Genomic DNA, 16,188 nt, shown 5'->3' on the forward strand with positions numbered 1-16,188 from the left:
ATTTGGCTTTGAGTCAGAGTCAGCAGGTCACATGGGGACGGTGGGTGGAGTCTGAGCAAAGGAGGCTGTTGGGTCCTGGGCAGCGCTTCCTCTCCAAGGCCAGCGTCCTGACGTCCCTCTGTTGTTGGCGTGAGTTGACTGCTTTCAGTGTTTGGCTAGGACTTGGGGACATGTGGCGGTAGCGTGGGTTCTGGAATCAGGCTCTGCCACTGACTAGACTTCAGGTAAACTGGACTGGTGTCTCAGCCTCTCCCAGCCTCCCTTTCCTCTTGGCAAAATGAAAACAGTGAAGCCGATTGTATTGGTTTCCCGTGGCTGCTGCAACCAAGTTTCGCAAATGGGTGGTTTAAAACAACAGCAGTTTATTCTTCCATAGTTCTGGGGGCCAGAAGTCTAAAGGAAGGTGTCCTAGGACCATGCTCCCTCTGGAGACTCCCAGGGAGGAGCCTTCCTTGCTGCTTCCAGCTTCTGGGGACTCCAGGCATTCCCTGGACTGTGGCTGCATCGCCCCAATCTCTGCCTCCATCATCACGTTGCTGCCTCCTCTGTATCTCAAATCTCCATCTCCTTTCCTTATAAGGACATCTGTCACTGGATTTAGGGTCTACCCTGAGTCCAGGGTGATTGAGATCCTTAGCTAATCACATCTGCACAACCCTATCTCCAAATAAAGTCCCATGCACCCGTATCCGAGCCAGGATGTGGCCATATCTTTTGGGAGAGGGAGCACCGTTCAACCCGCATCGCCCACCTTGTGAGATGGTTACTGTAAACATGAGCAGTAACGCGTGGGACGGGTCCAGCAGAGCACCTGGCATAGAGCAAGGCCCGCAACACACGGTAACCCCTTATAAGCATCTGTCCGGGGACCACAACCGTCCAACAATCGACCACTCCAGGTGCCTTCTAAGGCTAATTTTGTACCATGATTGAAAATACGTTTTAGGGCTTACAATGAAAAATTGTCCTACTTAGTACAAACGACTGCTATTGAATTCTATTCCTTGCAGCTCAGCAGGCAGCTTCTGGGGTGACAGAGGGACACAGAGTGAACCCCAGGCTTCGTGGTTTGCCCGCACATTTGGGTGTCATAGATTGGCCTGTGTGCTCCCCAGCCTGGGAACTTGCTTCCCCACCATTGAGACTTTCGTTGACAAGGCAGCTGGTGGTACGACATTTCCTAGGTGTTCACCACCAGCCTTGTGACCCCATGCTGCAGGGACTGTGGGTCTTGACAGGAACACCAAGGTGAAAGCACCTGATTAGTCTGCAGAGAAGAGATTCATTCACTCTGTAGTCCAGGCAGGACAAGACTGTGTTCATGTGAGGTCACCTGAGGGAAAACGCCACTGTCCCAGCCTCCGTGTTGACACAAAACCAGACATCAGCCAGAGCCAAAGGAGACAGATGTGGCATCAAGGGGAGAAAAGGAGAGGAAGATGTCCCACAGAGGGGTCTGAGGGGTCTGTCCTTGCAGGCATTTGCTGTGCCGTTGTCAGCCTCACTTCCTCCAGGATGGCTCTGTGCATGTCCCGCTTTGGCCTGTACTCTGGCCCTCTCCACTTGCCCACACCCCGACACACCCGTAGCTGCTCCCGAGCTGGCCCCTACTCCTCCAAATGCCGTCCCCCTCTCCACCTCGCCCGGCCTCCGTTGCCTCTCCTGGGAGCCCTCATGTAGCTTCTGTCTGTTACTGCTATCTTGCAGACAGGGTTGGCCAGGGCCTCCTCCTCTTCCTTGGGCTTTCAGGCCTTTCGGCTTCTTTCAAAACCCCCGTCCTCCAGCCCATGTGAGGTCTGGGTGTGACACCCCCTCCCCTCCTAGGCACTGAACCATCCTCCCACTCGTCCCTCTTGGGCCCCATTCTACCTGGTGTGCAAAACCTCCACCTTGAGTGAGAGCAGCTGCCTGCCATCCACACATATGCGTGGAAGGAGCAGATAGCTCACAGTCAGGCTGAGTCTAAGTCCACCGTCGCCGACCTCAGATGAAAGCTTCCTTCCTGGGCCGGGCATGATGGCTCACACCTGTAATCCCAGCACTTTGGGAGTCTGGGGCAGGCAGATCACCTGAGGTCAAGAGTTTGAGACCAGCCTGGTCAACATGGCGAAACCCTGTCTCTACTAAAAATACAAAAATTCGCCGGGCGTGGTGGCGCACACCTGTAATCCCAGCTACTTGGGAGGCTGAGACACGAGAATCTCTTGAGCCCGGGAGGCCAAGGTTTCAGTGAGCCAAGATCATGCCACTGCACTCCAGCCTGGGTGACAGAGCCAGACTCTGTCTCAAAAAAAAACAAAACAAAAATATACTCCTTTTCTTACTCTCCAACCCAAACCCCACCCACTGTGTCCCAGCACCCAGATTTTGCTGCCGGGTGCAGCCCTACACAGTGCCAACCTGACCATCCCCTCACCTGACCTTCACAGCCACTGCCTCTGGCCTCATCCTCACCCCTGCATCCTCCCCTCCCCGTCCATCAGCCACTCCCTTCCATTGACTCTAACCCTAGAAGACCCTCCCGTGACCTCTGTCCCATCTCAGTGCATCTGCTGTGTGGGCTGCGTCACGTGCGTGATCACCCCGCTGTGCTGGGTGTGTTACATGCATGATCTCCTATTACTCATGATGCCAGTGTGAGCTGAGTTGTTGTGTGTGTCTCTGGCCAGCACCTGCAAGGGGCAGGCACTGCATAGGAATGACTGGTAGTCGCAGCGTTGTGGTCCTCAAGAATGGAACAGGGCTCTGGCCGGGTGTGGTGGCTCATGCCTGTAATCCCAGCACTTTGGGAGGCTGAGGCGGGCAGATAACCTGAGGTCGGGAGTACGAGAGCAGCCTGGCCAACATGGTGAAACCCCATCTCTACTAAAAATACAAAAATTAGCTGGGCATGGTGGCTCATGCTTTTCTGTAATCCCAGCACTTTGGGAGGCTGAGACGGCCAGATCACCTGAGATCAGGAGTTTGAGACCAGCCTGGCCAATATGGTGAAACCCCGTCTCTACTAAAAATGCAAAAATTAGCTGGACGTGATGGCGTGTGCCTGTAATCCCAGCGACTCAGGAGGCTGAGGCAGGAGAATCGCTTAAACTGGGGAGGCGGAGGTTGCAGTGAGCCGAGATCATGCCACTGCACCCCAGCCTGGGTGACAGAGTGAGACTCTGTCTCAAAAAAAAAAAAAAAAAAAAAAAAAAAAAAAAAAAAAAAAATGGAACCAGGGCTCTTACCAAAGAGGATGACAGGGCGCCCTGGAGTCTTTTTGCCCTTCCGCCACATGAGGATGCAGCAAAAGACGCCATCTTAGAAGCGGAGAGCAGCCCTCGCCAGATCCCGAACCTGCCGGCACCTTCATCTCGGACCTTCCAGTCTCTAGAACTGTGAGAAAAAAGTCTGTGTTTACAAGTCACCCAAGGTAACGTGTGAGAACCGCAGGAGTGGACTGAGCCAGGACTTCAGCCTCTCATTTCTGGTGGACACGGTTCAACCAGCAACACTGTCCCCCAGCCTGCCAGGGCCCTGCAGTCCAGCTCGCAGTGCCCAGCTCCTTCCAGTCTCATCAACGTCATATTCTCTGCTGGGTTGTAAAGGGCCTTCCGTGAGCTCACACAGTAGGCAGGGTGTGACCCACTCAAGTCCCTTGGGACCTGCAGATGCTCTCAGGACAAAACCATGTCAGGTGGACACACCTTCCACAGACACGGAGTCAGGCACTGCCTCCAAGTCTGGCTCTGCTCGGAGCCGAATACCTCCCCTTGCAGAAGCCACCTTGTCCCTGGAGCCTCAGCCTTTACACCAGCAACATGAAGACAGCGTTCCTTCCACTGACCCTGTCACCCGTGGGGTTTCTGTAAAAAGCGAGACACGAGACGCTATGGTCCCAGATGTGTGGGATCCCCGCATGGGTGCAGCTCCTGTCATGCACTTATATGCCTCTGTCTTCTCCACCGCCGGCTTCCGGAGGGTGGGCAACCCAGCCCTCCACGGACGTGGGGAGGCACGCTGTGGAGGCCGGGGGGAGGCGAGAGTGGGGAGGACCAGGAAAAAACAAACCAGTGTATTTGGTGCATCTCTGTCATCACCGGGAGCTATGCACGGAGGGACACAGTGACGCCAGCTCCTTAGAGGCAGCGGCTCTGTGTGCCAGAGGCTTTGCATCAGGCAGGTGTTCCATGAAGGGTATGTAGGTGTGTGTGTGGCAGTGCTTGTGCCTTTAAGAGTGTGCCTGTGTTTGCACGCATGCAGTTCGTGTGTGTGTGTGCACCTGTGCATGCCTGTGTGTTCGTTCATGCATGCATGCAGTTCTTGTGTGTGTGTGCATGCATGCGTGCCTGTGTGTTCGTTCGTGCCCATGCATTTGTGCTTTTGTGTCCCTGTTTGCAAATGTGTGTGTGTTGGGTTTTGTGCTCATGTATGCTAGCGTTTTTGTGTACACATGTGTCCGTTCATGTGTGTATGTTTGTGTGTTAGTAGGCATATGTGTGTGTGTTCATATCCATGTGTTTGTGTGTCTGTGTGTGCATGTATTTGTGTGTGTGTTTGCATCTATATATGCCAGTGTGTGTGGTTGTATTTGGGTCAGTGTATGCTAGTGCATACGTGTTTGTGTGTGCATGTGTGTGTGTGGGCATGTGCATTTGTCCCCGGCCATGTGTTTGTGTGTATGTGTGTCTCTGTGTGCATGCCCATGTTTGTGTGTGTGTGTGTGTGTATGCATTTGTGTGTGTTTATGCATTTGTGTGTGCATGTGCAGGACAGTGTGTGTACACACACACATGCACCTAAGGGGGTAATGGAGGTGTGAACACACTTCTCGCTGCCAATGCTGGAAGAGCCTGGCTGTTCACTGCCCTGGAGACCTGTGTGCTAAAAATAGAATGAGTCGAGAGGTGACACAGAGCCCTGCTGGACCACCTTGTCATCCTCATAACTGTTTTGAAAATGGCTTGTGAGCCTGAAGTGAAAAGTGCATGTGGCAGCCACAGCCTTTGCAGACAGAGCTGTGCCCTCTGCCAGGCTGGGATGAGAGGGTTCCCTAGGGGCAGAGCCGGAGGTGAGGTGTGCTGGGATGGACACGGTTGCCGACAGAGCAGTCCCCTCTGACAGGCTGGGATTAGTGGGTTCTCTAGGAGCAGGGCTGGAGGTGAGGTGTGCTGGATGGGCACAGTGAGCCTCAGAAATCTCCAGTGACACACCCTCCTCCTCCATCACTGTTAGAGGATGCTGCTGTCACCTTGGAAGAAGACCAGGGGTCCAATTAGTCTGATTGGACCAGAGAAGAAGGGATCTGACCTTCAGAGAAGGAGGAGTGAGGTGGTTATTCTCATCTCCAGCAACACTGTTTGTTGTCCCAGGGAGCCGGTGGCATACTAGATGGAAGTGCCAGGAAGCAGGGAAAAGACCTCCAATCCCCTGACCTGGGCTGGGAGGGCCAGTGGAAAGGTCAGCCTCTCCCAATCCCCAGTGTAGAATCCAAGACTGAGTGGTCAGATGATCCCTTTTAGCAGGTCACCACCCGATAGTGACCAGGCCATGATGGGATCCATCTGGGTGACCCCAAGGCAGCCTCCTGCACAATCCCCAGTGCTTCTCGCTCCCAGGGCTGCCTTGGGAACCTACCTGGACAGGTGCTCCTCCTCCAGACCACCCATTTCTCCCCCTCTGTTTTGTCTGGAGATGATGGCACCATGCCTGGACCCGGCAGAGCCTTTGGTGACCTGGGAAGGATCCAGCCTTGGTTGCTGGACACCTTCATCCAGCACAGCCTCTTCCCTGGTGGAGGTGGCCACTGACAAACATTCCAGTTCCGCTCAGTTCCAGAACATAGCTGATGTGATGAACCTATTAGCTGGTGCTTCCTGACTCAGCAGGGCATAGGAGCTAGCAGAGAGGTCCCAGCCCACAGCCAGGTGTGCCCCAGCAAGGAGACGGCTGAAAAGAAAGGGAGGCACCTGGAACCGAGTCAGATGCCGTCTTCACTCACTCATTCAATCAGTCATTCATTTGCCAAGTATTTATGATGTGGCTGCTGCTCTGGAGACGCAGTCATGAACAAGAGAGACACCTGCCTCTGCCTGGAGCCCACGGTCTGGCAGCTCGTCCTCCTGGCTGCACACGTTCTGTCTGGGAGTCATCTTGTTCACAACTTTACCCAGGACCCAGCCAGTGCATCCAAAGAGCGGAGAGGCCTGGTGGCCACAGCGATTATGGCATTTTGTCCGGGAGTAGAGTGCAGTTGAAACACAAGGCAAGGGAGGAAGCACTTGCACGCTCTGCAAGGTGCGTTTCTACTTTGTGTACAGTAAGATTGAGTCGTGGGCGCAGAAGCAGCCAAGGCAGGGCCGGAGCAGAAGCTGAGTTCACAGGTGACTCTGGACACAGCAGCTGAGGAGTCACACAGGGGACACTGAGTCCCTGCCCACACCCCACAGCCTAATGCAACCAGACCTCCTTATGCCAGGTACCTGGCATCTGGCTAGATGGTAACAGTGGTGCCCACAGGAGTGAGTGAGCTGGGCAAGTGACTGCAAAGTATAGGACTCAGGTGGGTGGAGGAAGTGCCATCTCAGACACATGAGAAAGGGAAGCAGTAAGGTCACAGCATGTCATTAAAGGAGGAACAGAGGGAGGGGAGGAAGAGGAGGGAGGAGGGAGAAAAGGAGGAGGAGGTGGAGGAGACGGAAGAGGAGGAGGGAAAGGGGGATGAGAAGACACTGGTGGCTTTGCTTCACTGAGACGAAGGAACAAGGAAATAAACAGTTATTTGTGTGGTTGAGGAGCTGGGAATTTCCCCAGGAAAGATGTCCAGTAGACAAGAGAATGCAAAAGGTGAGGGATCGGGGAAAGAGAGGATGTCATGACCAGTAATTGCTCTAGAGATGATAATGGCAGTGCCCAGGGCTGATGGGATTGCCCAGGAAGAATGCCCATACCTTCTCTGTGAGCCCCATTCCCCATCTTATGAGCTATGGGGACCGAGTGGTCCACCTGGCTCATAGCGGGCTCTGAACAAGTAGTAGTATCATATTATGGAGTTTAAATTAAATCAGCAGGAGGGAGCCCAGCACAGCTTCCAGCATGCAGCTCTGATGAGGGTTGGCCTCCTTCCTTCCCTCACTTTGATGCCACTGTTTGCTTCAGGGACCGGGACTGTCTTGCTCTCCTGCATCTCTTCTGCCACAAAGAAACAATCATGGACTCTCAAGCGCACCCCCATGCTCCAGTTACACTATCATTTGAATAATTTATTCTTCTAAGGAGAGTTTGCTTCTTGAAAGACAACTATAGAACCAGGATCCAAGCGGAAGCATTCAAGGCATGAGACAAAGACTGAGTCCTCTAGGGAAAAGGAGGCCTTGCAGAGCCCCCGAAGACACAACCTGTTTTGCTCACACCTCCTCATGTTCTCTTCAGACTTCCTGCCAGCCTTTCCTGGGGTGCTCCTTGGCCACATGCCTTTGTTGTGGACTGTCCATTGGGTCCCCTTCTATGATCTTCTCTCCATCTGTACCATCCCTGCCTCTAAAGATGCCAGCCGGAGAGCCTACCATGAATCTTCTCCTTCTTTTACAGCATTTTATATCATTGCTGCTGGAAGAGCCCTGTGCACTAATCAGTCCCGAGATTTTCACAGTTCTTTCAGCTAAATCTTTCATCCCCAACATGGAAAATAGGTTGAGGGGAGAGAGCAGTGTATATATAGAGAGAGGGTGCCCTGGAGCTTCCTCTGATTCTTCTCCAGCCCCTGGAAGCTACATTAAGGCCCAAGAGAACACCTTGAGGCTTACTGATCTAGGCCCAGTTTCCTGTTACACAGATGGGAAAACTCACACCCAAAAAGGAAGTGAAAATGTCCCAAGGCTGATTGCACACGAATTAGCAGGAATTTACTCCATTTTCTTAAAAAATATTCCTATGAATTATTCATATATAGGTATGTAAATTATTCATATATATTATTTACATATAAGGTAGTAGTATTTATATGTGTCCCAGTTCTCTCTTGAAATTCTCCATCTTGTAATCTATTTTCTTTAATATACTAATCACTGTTTTGTTTTTGTTTTTGTTTTTGTTTTGAGATGGAGTTCTGTTCTTTTGCCCAGGCTGGAGTGCAATGGCATGATCTCGGCTCACCGCAACCTCCACTTCCTGGGTTCAAGCGATTCTCCTGCCTCAGCCTCCAAAGTAGCTGGGATTACAGGCATGCACCACCACGCCCAGCTAATTTTGTAGTTTAAGTAGAGACAGGGTTTCTCCATGTTGGTCAGGCTGGTCTCAAACTCCCGACCTCAGGTGATCTGCCCACCTCTGCCCTCCAAAGTGCTGGGATTACAGGCATGGGCCACTGCACCTGGCCTAATTGCTGTTTTAAGGTTGGTGTCTGATAACTCCAATACTTACTTATTCTATGAGACTATGTCTTTTGTCTTTTATTTTTTCTCTTTGGTTTTTGTTCACTTGGTTCTGTCCCCTGGTATGCCTGGTAATCTTGTGTTGAATGCTAGACATTGTGCATGAAAAGTTATAGAGATGACTCATGGCTCTAAATCAGACATTGACCAACTACAGTCCATGGACCAGTCCTGCCTGGTTGCTGTATTTGTACAGCCTGGGAGCTAAGAATGGTTTTGTCATGTTTAGAAGGTTGAAAAAAATTAAAAGGATAACAGTTTGCAACACACGAAAGTTATTTGAAATTCTAATTTTAGTGTCCATAATTAAAGTCTTCCTGGCACATAGCACACTCATTTGTTTACATTTGTCTGTGGCTACTTCTGAGCTACACAGGCAGGAGTGTGTGGTTACTACCAAAACTGTACGGTCAGTAAAACCTAAATTATTGACTCTCTGGCCCTTTGCAGGAAAAGTTTGCCAGTTCTTGCTCTCAAGGCAATTTCTCCTGTAGCAAGGACTGCCCTTCCCTTCTGGCTAGCCACTAGGTTGCAACTATGTGGAAAGAAAGTGAGTTTCCAGCGTCTCAGATAGCCCATCCTCCTTGACAGTTCCAACCTCCATTCCAAGCTTCCCAGCCCATGAGTGGCTTCCTGGCTTTAAGCAGCTGCCACTTTGGGGATGAGACGACAACATCTCACATCTTCTAAACTCACAGGGAATTCCCAGTTTCTGATTTTCCAGACTGAAACGGAACATTTGTCTATTTGTTTGTTTCTGTGTGTTTTTGGTGACGGGGCCTCAGTCTTGTGCTTTGAAAGGCCTTCTTGGAAACATGGATTAAGATGTGACTGGGACCCCAGAGCAAAGCAGGGAGTGGCTATTTTCCTGAGGCTTCCTTCTTCCAAGCGAGCGACCCTGCCTTGTGCTTCCCCCCTTGTGCCTTCCTTCCTGCTGTCCCCTCATCTCAACCTGGGGCATTTGTAGGGACAGTGCCCACAGCCACCACTGCCTGGGCCTTTCACGTCCTGACTTGCAACAGCCCCAGTGGGCAAGATGCAGGGAGACCAGCCATGCCTGGGCAGGAACCTCCTGACCCACCAGCTGTCTCTGCCTTGGAACCAGGTGGTACGAGCACAGGGATTCTCACCATGTGCCCTCGCTGCAGCGCATGGAGCCGTGGTTGGATGGCACTGCCCACTCCTGTCCTGGTGGGAGAAGGGGCACCAGGTGACTGTCCAAGGCAACAGGGAAGGTATGGGGGTAACTGGGGGGCCTTTCAAGTGCCTCTGTATATCTGTTTATTGTTTTTAATAAAATGGCTGTTGGTGTCATAAAGGCAGCAGCTGTCATTGAATTTAACGATATTCTGCAGCAGGAAGCCTTAAAAAGCACCCAGAGAACCCCTGTGGGAAGTGGGTGCAGGAGATTCTCACATGTCCCCCTGCTCTCTCACACCACCCCCACACTTCAAATTGCGTTGCAATTTCCCCACTCGCTGGCTGCATAGAGGTTTTAATGAAACAAGGGGATAACCATCTCCCTCCTGCTGGCTCTGTTGACACTGCCAGTGGGTTTTGCAGGCAGAGCACCCTGTCTGGCCACGGGGCTCTGTTTGCTAGCTTCCGACCTTGCTCCAGGGAGATTAAGCTGCCCCCCCACCCCCGCCGCCCGACCTGTGGCGCCTGCCCATGGACTCAGTCTAACACTGGGGGTTTGACTCAGACTTTGCTGGAAGGCATGTCTTGGATGTTAAAGGAAAAATTATTCAATGACACTTGTTAGAGCGCAGTAAGGAAAACTTTACTTGGGGCCATCACAGCGAGTACAGGGACCACACAATGGGATTTTGTGATGGGGGAGAGAGATTGGACTCAACTTTGAACAAAGCCTGGGCAAATGGGAATTTGCAGCCAAGGGGCAGGGCGGGGTGGTTGGTGGATTACAAATGACTAGGAGGAAACATCAGGGGTAAGGGGGATTCTGGCTAAACCCACCTAACAGGGTTCTTGCTGAAGGCAGGCCAGGGTGATCAGACGTCACCTGGGGAAGGGTGAAGGATGACACTCAGATCAGAAATGGAGGGTGATCAGATATGGAGGGTGGGGGTTTTGGCTAAACTCACTTAGCAGATTCTTTGCTAAGCATAGACTTTAGAAGGAAGTGCCCAGACGAGCCTAGGAGAAGGTGCAGGAGCCTGATGAGAGTTTCGCCAAGCAGAGGATCTTTGTCACTGAGTTTGGTGGGGTTTGGCAGCTGCATCAGTGAGCAAGCACCTCTCAGCACAGAAATAGAAGTGTGGTCCCTTTTCACATCACGGGCCCCAAAACAGAAGAAGCCCACGGAGGTAAGGGGCTCGGCCCCACCGAAAGCAGCTCAAGGAGTGAAATGACTGTGTCTGTACCGTTGGAGTCCCTGGCTGGGAGCCCAGGACCAGTGCTCAGGATGCCTGGGCCAGGTGTGTGGTGGTCTCATGGCGTGGCCTGCCCTTTTCTGACCCAAACTCCTCAGCCGGGGCTTGTCTGGACCAAGATTCAGCAACAAGTAATGTCCTCCTGGGTCAAGGCCTCCTAAGCTGAGCTCTTTCTCTCCATCTCACAAATGTTTACGGAGGGTCTAGGGCAGAACAGAGATGGCTGGATTTGGAGGGCCTGCTGTGAGTGGAACCCAAGGCAGGGAGGCTTGCTCCTCTCTCTGAGCCTACGTCCTGCTGAGTTCATGGAGGATTTGTTTTGCTGGGGTTCAGATGCTTAGGCTGTGTGCAAGAAGGGTGCAGATGCCAAATTTGCAAGATGCTGGGTTAAGCAAACCTGAAAAGGTTTGTGTTTTGGAGGCCTCTCAAACCTGAGTTTTGTGAATCTCCAGGAGGGAACTAAGCTTCCTACACAGAATTCCCACCCTGATTTGAGCAGAGAACCCTTGTGGGTTTTCTCAGAATGCTGAGAAGGGTCTTTGGGGAGGGTAGGGAGCCTGCAACGCCCACTCCAAGTGTGGAACCTCAGGCTGCCCCCAGCCCTCCTTAGCCTCATTTCTGTCACAAAGCCACACCTGCCTGTCCCCCAGCCCTTTTCCCCCATGCCTGTGGCAGAGCCTGGGGTTCCCTGGAGTTAGATGAGAGCCTGACACAGAGGCTTACACATGAGTCATTGTTTGGGGAGGTGATAAGGGAGCCCCAGCGAGGCTGGGAGGATTTCATGTGGTTCCTGGAGACATCTGATTCTCTGTGTCAGTGGAGGCCACCCCACTTCTGGTCCTTCTCTCAGCAGATCCTTTCCTTTGCCTTCAGCACAGATCCCTCCCCTTTCCACCTCCCCTGTCAGTGAGCTATGCCTTGAAATGCCACAAACAGTGCCAGGCCCAGGGGCATGCAGTGCTACCAGTGTATTGCTGGGGTTCACTCACATGCCCCAGGGTGGCCAGCTGTTGGCTGATCTGGGCTGGCTTCAACTGGGGGCTAGGGCTGTCAGCTGTGGCCCATGGGTCTCTCAGCCTCCCGTGGACTGGGCTGGGCATGTTCTCACCATGATGGCAAACAGACAAAATGGCCAGTCTCATGCACCGCCTTGCTCCCAACACTGGCCCAGCCCAGAGGCAACTGCAAAGCATCCTGGCATGAGCATGGCCAGAGGAGGTGAAGATTTGGGACCACCGTGGAAACACATCACAGGTACCTGGGGAGTGGGTCTATTATAGGCACTCATGGTACCTCCGGTAGTGGAAGCTCTTGTCACAGGTGCACTGGCATGTGTATTTGTGATTGGTTGTTTGGTGTCCTCATTACCCTGGATTGTAGTCTGTTCCGGATGGGGACACTGCTTGCTTTTGTTCCCCTACTGCAACCTTTGGGTCTAGCCCAGTGCCTGCACACAGTAGGTCTTGAATAAGCAGCTGTTGAATGAGTGAAGAGTGCTTTTCTATAATATATCGAGGCAAGGTGTGTGATATGCTTTGGCTGTGTCCCCACCCAAATCTCCTCTTGAATTGTAGTTCCCGTAATCCCTACGTGTTGTGGGAGGGACCCGTGGGAGGTAGAATTTAATCATGGAGGTGATCACCGTCATGCTCTTTCTGTGGTAATGAGTGAGTTCTCGTTCTCATGAGATCTGATGGTTTTATAAGAGGTTTTCTCCCTTTTGCTCTGCACTTGTCTCTCCTGCCACCATGTGAAGAAGAACATGTTTGCCTCCCCTTCCTGATTGTAAGTTTCCTGAGGCCTCCCCAGCCATGTGTAACTGTGAGTCAATTAGACATGTTTCCCTTATAAATTACCCAGTCTCAGGTATGTCTTTATTAGCAATGTGAGAACAGACTAATATAGTGTGTCACTCCCCAGTCATGTCTCCTTGGGAGACTGTCAGACCCTATACGGGCATGAGAAAGAAACATCAGGGGCTGGCATAGGAAGTACATTAGTCCGTTCTCACACTGCTATAAAGAAATACCCGAGACTGGGTAATTTATAAAGAAAAGAGGTTTCATCAACTCACAGTTCTGCATGGCTGGGGTGGCCTCAGGAAACTTACAATCATGGCAGAAAGTGAAGAGGAAGCAAGGCACCTTCTTCACAGGGTGGCAGGAAGAAGTGCTGAGTGAAGCAGGGGAAGAGCCCCTTATAAAACCATAAGATCTCATGAGAACTCACTATCATGAGAACAGCATGGGGGAAACCACCCCCATTATTCAATTACCTCCACTTGTTCTTTCCCTTGACAAGTGGGGATTATGGGGCTTACAATTCAAGATGAGATTTGGGTGGGGACACAAAACGCAACCATCTCAGGAGGTCCTATGGGCATACCATGGAGCCATGATCCCACCCCACCCTGTGCTGGAGAGCGTGGTGCACATGTCAGGCTGCTGCTTGATTGACAGCATGGCTCCCAGGACAGCTGGAGTGCAGAGGAGTTGAAGACAGCTTCTCAGGGCTGAGTCCCAGGCACTGCTCTTCCCTCGACCCAAGATCCTAGGACAGAGCAGATCACTCACCTGCCCAGAGCTGGATGCTGGGTTACAGGCTTTCTGTGCACTCTGCAAACTCCAGAGTACTTCTGAAGAGGGTCAGCACCAGAGCTCAGGTCAGGATGCAGGTTGAACCAGCTCCATACTTGGTCAAGTTCATTATATTGTTCATGGCCCCGTGACTGTTTCTGTCTGCAGCCACTGCAGGTAAGGAGCCTTCTTTCTGGCCTGCTTGGCACACCCTGTGGTACTCGGCTGGTGTCTGAGAATCCCTTGCTCCTCCTTCTCGTGTGTTGACTCTAAAAGGTGTGCATGGACCTGCTCCTCTTAGATGGGGCTGCTGGATGGCACATCAGTCCTGAACCAGGGTCAGTGTTGAAACATCAGTGAAAATAAGGCCATAGTGAGAGCTTGAAACACAGGGAGGCAAATGTCTTATAGTCGGTTTAATTTCATTAGGTGTCTGGGAGACAGGGAGCATATTTTGAAAGACAGTTCAAAACAAAAATATTGGAAGAATCTGGCCTTTGGGGCTGCTGGAAGCTGGATGGGCTGATGTTAGTCCCAGTTTGCAGAATGTTTGCCCTGGACCACTGACTGCATTGGATGTGCCCAGCCCCATCTCTTCTGCTCCAGGGAGCTGACTCAAGCCTCTGCATAGACTCTGCAGTGACCATAACCAGGGTGAGGCCACTGTTCTTTGAGGACCTTCTGTGTGGGGGCCCCTGAAGAAGCCATGGAAGGCTTCTCCCACCTACACCAGGTACATATCTGCTGAATGGAAACTGCGAGGTCATAGCACCCTGCTTCCGAGAGCGAGGTGCAGGCGGGCTTTGTGGAGGCGGAGCCTCGCCATTTGCTTAGAGGTTTGATGCACTGACTATTTTATAAGCTAATCGTAGGCTCTGAGGACAGTGGATGCGGTGGCGCTGGGAGTTGTCAGAAGGGACTCCGCAGCTAACACGCAGGTCCCAGCCCCTCCCGCCAGGCTCCGGCTGTGGATGGAGCATCTCGGCAGCAGAAGGCCCCTCGGCTGGTTCAAAGCCTCCCTGGCCATAGGGTGTCTCTTCCCCAAAGCCTGAACCTCTCCTTAGCATGCAGTGAGGCTGACTTCCTTTCCCCCAGCACCGACCTCCAGAGCCACCATCCTTTATGGAACTTCTCAAATGACAGTGGAAGTTCAGTGAAAGAAACGGGTCATTTCCCTGTTGGCCACTGAGCTCTAAGTTGAGTATCACTGGCTTCTGTTCTTACACAAGCCAAAAATTCAGGCCATGTGTGTGAGTCTCTGTGTGTGAGGGAGCGTGTGTGTGTGAATATGTGAGTGTGTGTGAGCATGTGTGTGAGTGTGTGTTTGAGCATGTGTGTCTGTGTAGGTGTGTGTGGGGGGGCATGTGTGTGAGCGTGTGTGTGTACATGTGTGTGTGAATGCGTGTGAGTCTGTGTGTGAGAATGTACATGTGTGTGTATATGTGAGTGTGCTCATGCATGTGTGTGCGCATGCTTTGGAAGCTGCCCTGGCAGCGCTGAATGCTGTCTCTGAGGGGGTTTCCAGTTCCCCCAGCACTGGACTTTCTGCTCCGGAGAAGATGCTGCTGCCTGTCACGGAGCAGATCTGACTCCCCTGGGATGGCCCAGGGTCCACAGCTGGGGAGCCACGTTTCCCGGCCACGATGTGGCCTTCTGATCCCCTCCCATCTGCTGGGCCGTATTCTCTGAATGCAGGTCAGAAGGAGCAGATGGACAGGGCCTGGCTTCCTTCTGCCTGTAACCCATTTCATAGTCATTATATTCAATTCAGCAATGTGTCTAAGCATTTCTGTTTGCCATAAAGGGCGAATATGCAGGCTTGGCCTTCGCCAAGGCATGTGGCCACACCATGGAGGGGGCGCGTGAGCAGAGACTGCCCATCTGTGCCCCCCGACAGTCATGCCACACACAAAGTGCTCACTCTGGGATTCTTGGGATCCTGTAGGCCAGGAGTCACAAACTTTTCCTAAAGGACCAGTTGTACGTATTTGAGGTTTACAGGTTGTGCAGTCTCCATGTGAAATGTGCATGGAGATCATGGCTCTGAAGGCTGCTGTTGGGTGGTTCATGATCTTGCAAACAAGAGGTGAGGGCTCTGTGCCCCCTTGACCCTAACTGAGCCCCCAGGGTGCCCGAGCCTTCGGAAAGCCTTTTAACTCAGAGGGTAAACCTCACTGCCAGTGAATTCATTTCCCAAGCTCTCCACCCACCTCGTCCTCACCCCATTCCCGGTGTTCCTGCTGAAAATCCCAGGTTTGAAAGGGGCAGTGCTGATTTTTTGCCAAGAAAATGGTCCTGAGAAGGGAAGGTGGGTTGATGCCTTGGTTTAGGCTTGCAACTGGGTGGCATGGGGTCTTTCTAGCCAAGACTTGTCCCCTGGGCTCTCTGAGTCCCCCCTGTAGCACTCTGTGTTCTTAAGCTCAGAGCAGTCTTCAAATACAAAGAAACCCATGGGTGACATTGGTAGCTGGTCCTAGGGTCAAGGGACATGAGTACAACTTCAGGTCCCTTCTGGAGCCCACAGCCAGACAGATACTTAGGAAGATCTCCAAGTCTCTCTAGACCGTGATGCCATGGCCATTGACCATCCCTGTGCAGAGAACAACGAAAATCTGCATTGGTCAGGGTTCTCTAGAGGGACAGAACTAATAGGATTGATGTATATATGAAGGGAGTTTATTAAGGAGAATTGACACACACGTTCACAAGATGAGGTCCCACAATTCCCACAATAGGCCATCTGCAAGCTGAGGAGCAGGGAAGCCAGTCTGCGTCCCAAAGCTGAAGAACTTGGAGTCTGAGTTTGAG

The 16,188-nt window shown here is 52.1% G+C and overlaps 1 protein-coding gene across 1 annotated transcript in view; it reads left to right on the plus strand.

Moving 5' to 3' along the window:
* Positions 1 to 16,188, plus strand: part of AJAP1 (adherens junctions associated protein 1) — a 138,200-nt gene that overhangs the window by 91,360 nt on the left and 30,652 nt on the right. The window lies entirely within an intron of this gene.

The sequence above is a fragment of the Macaca thibetana genome, chromosome 1 (genome assembly GCF_024542745.1).
Source record: "Macaca thibetana thibetana isolate TM-01 chromosome 1, ASM2454274v1, whole genome shotgun sequence".
In the NCBI taxonomy this organism is placed as follows: domain Eukaryota; kingdom Metazoa; phylum Chordata; class Mammalia; order Primates; family Cercopithecidae; genus Macaca; species Macaca thibetana.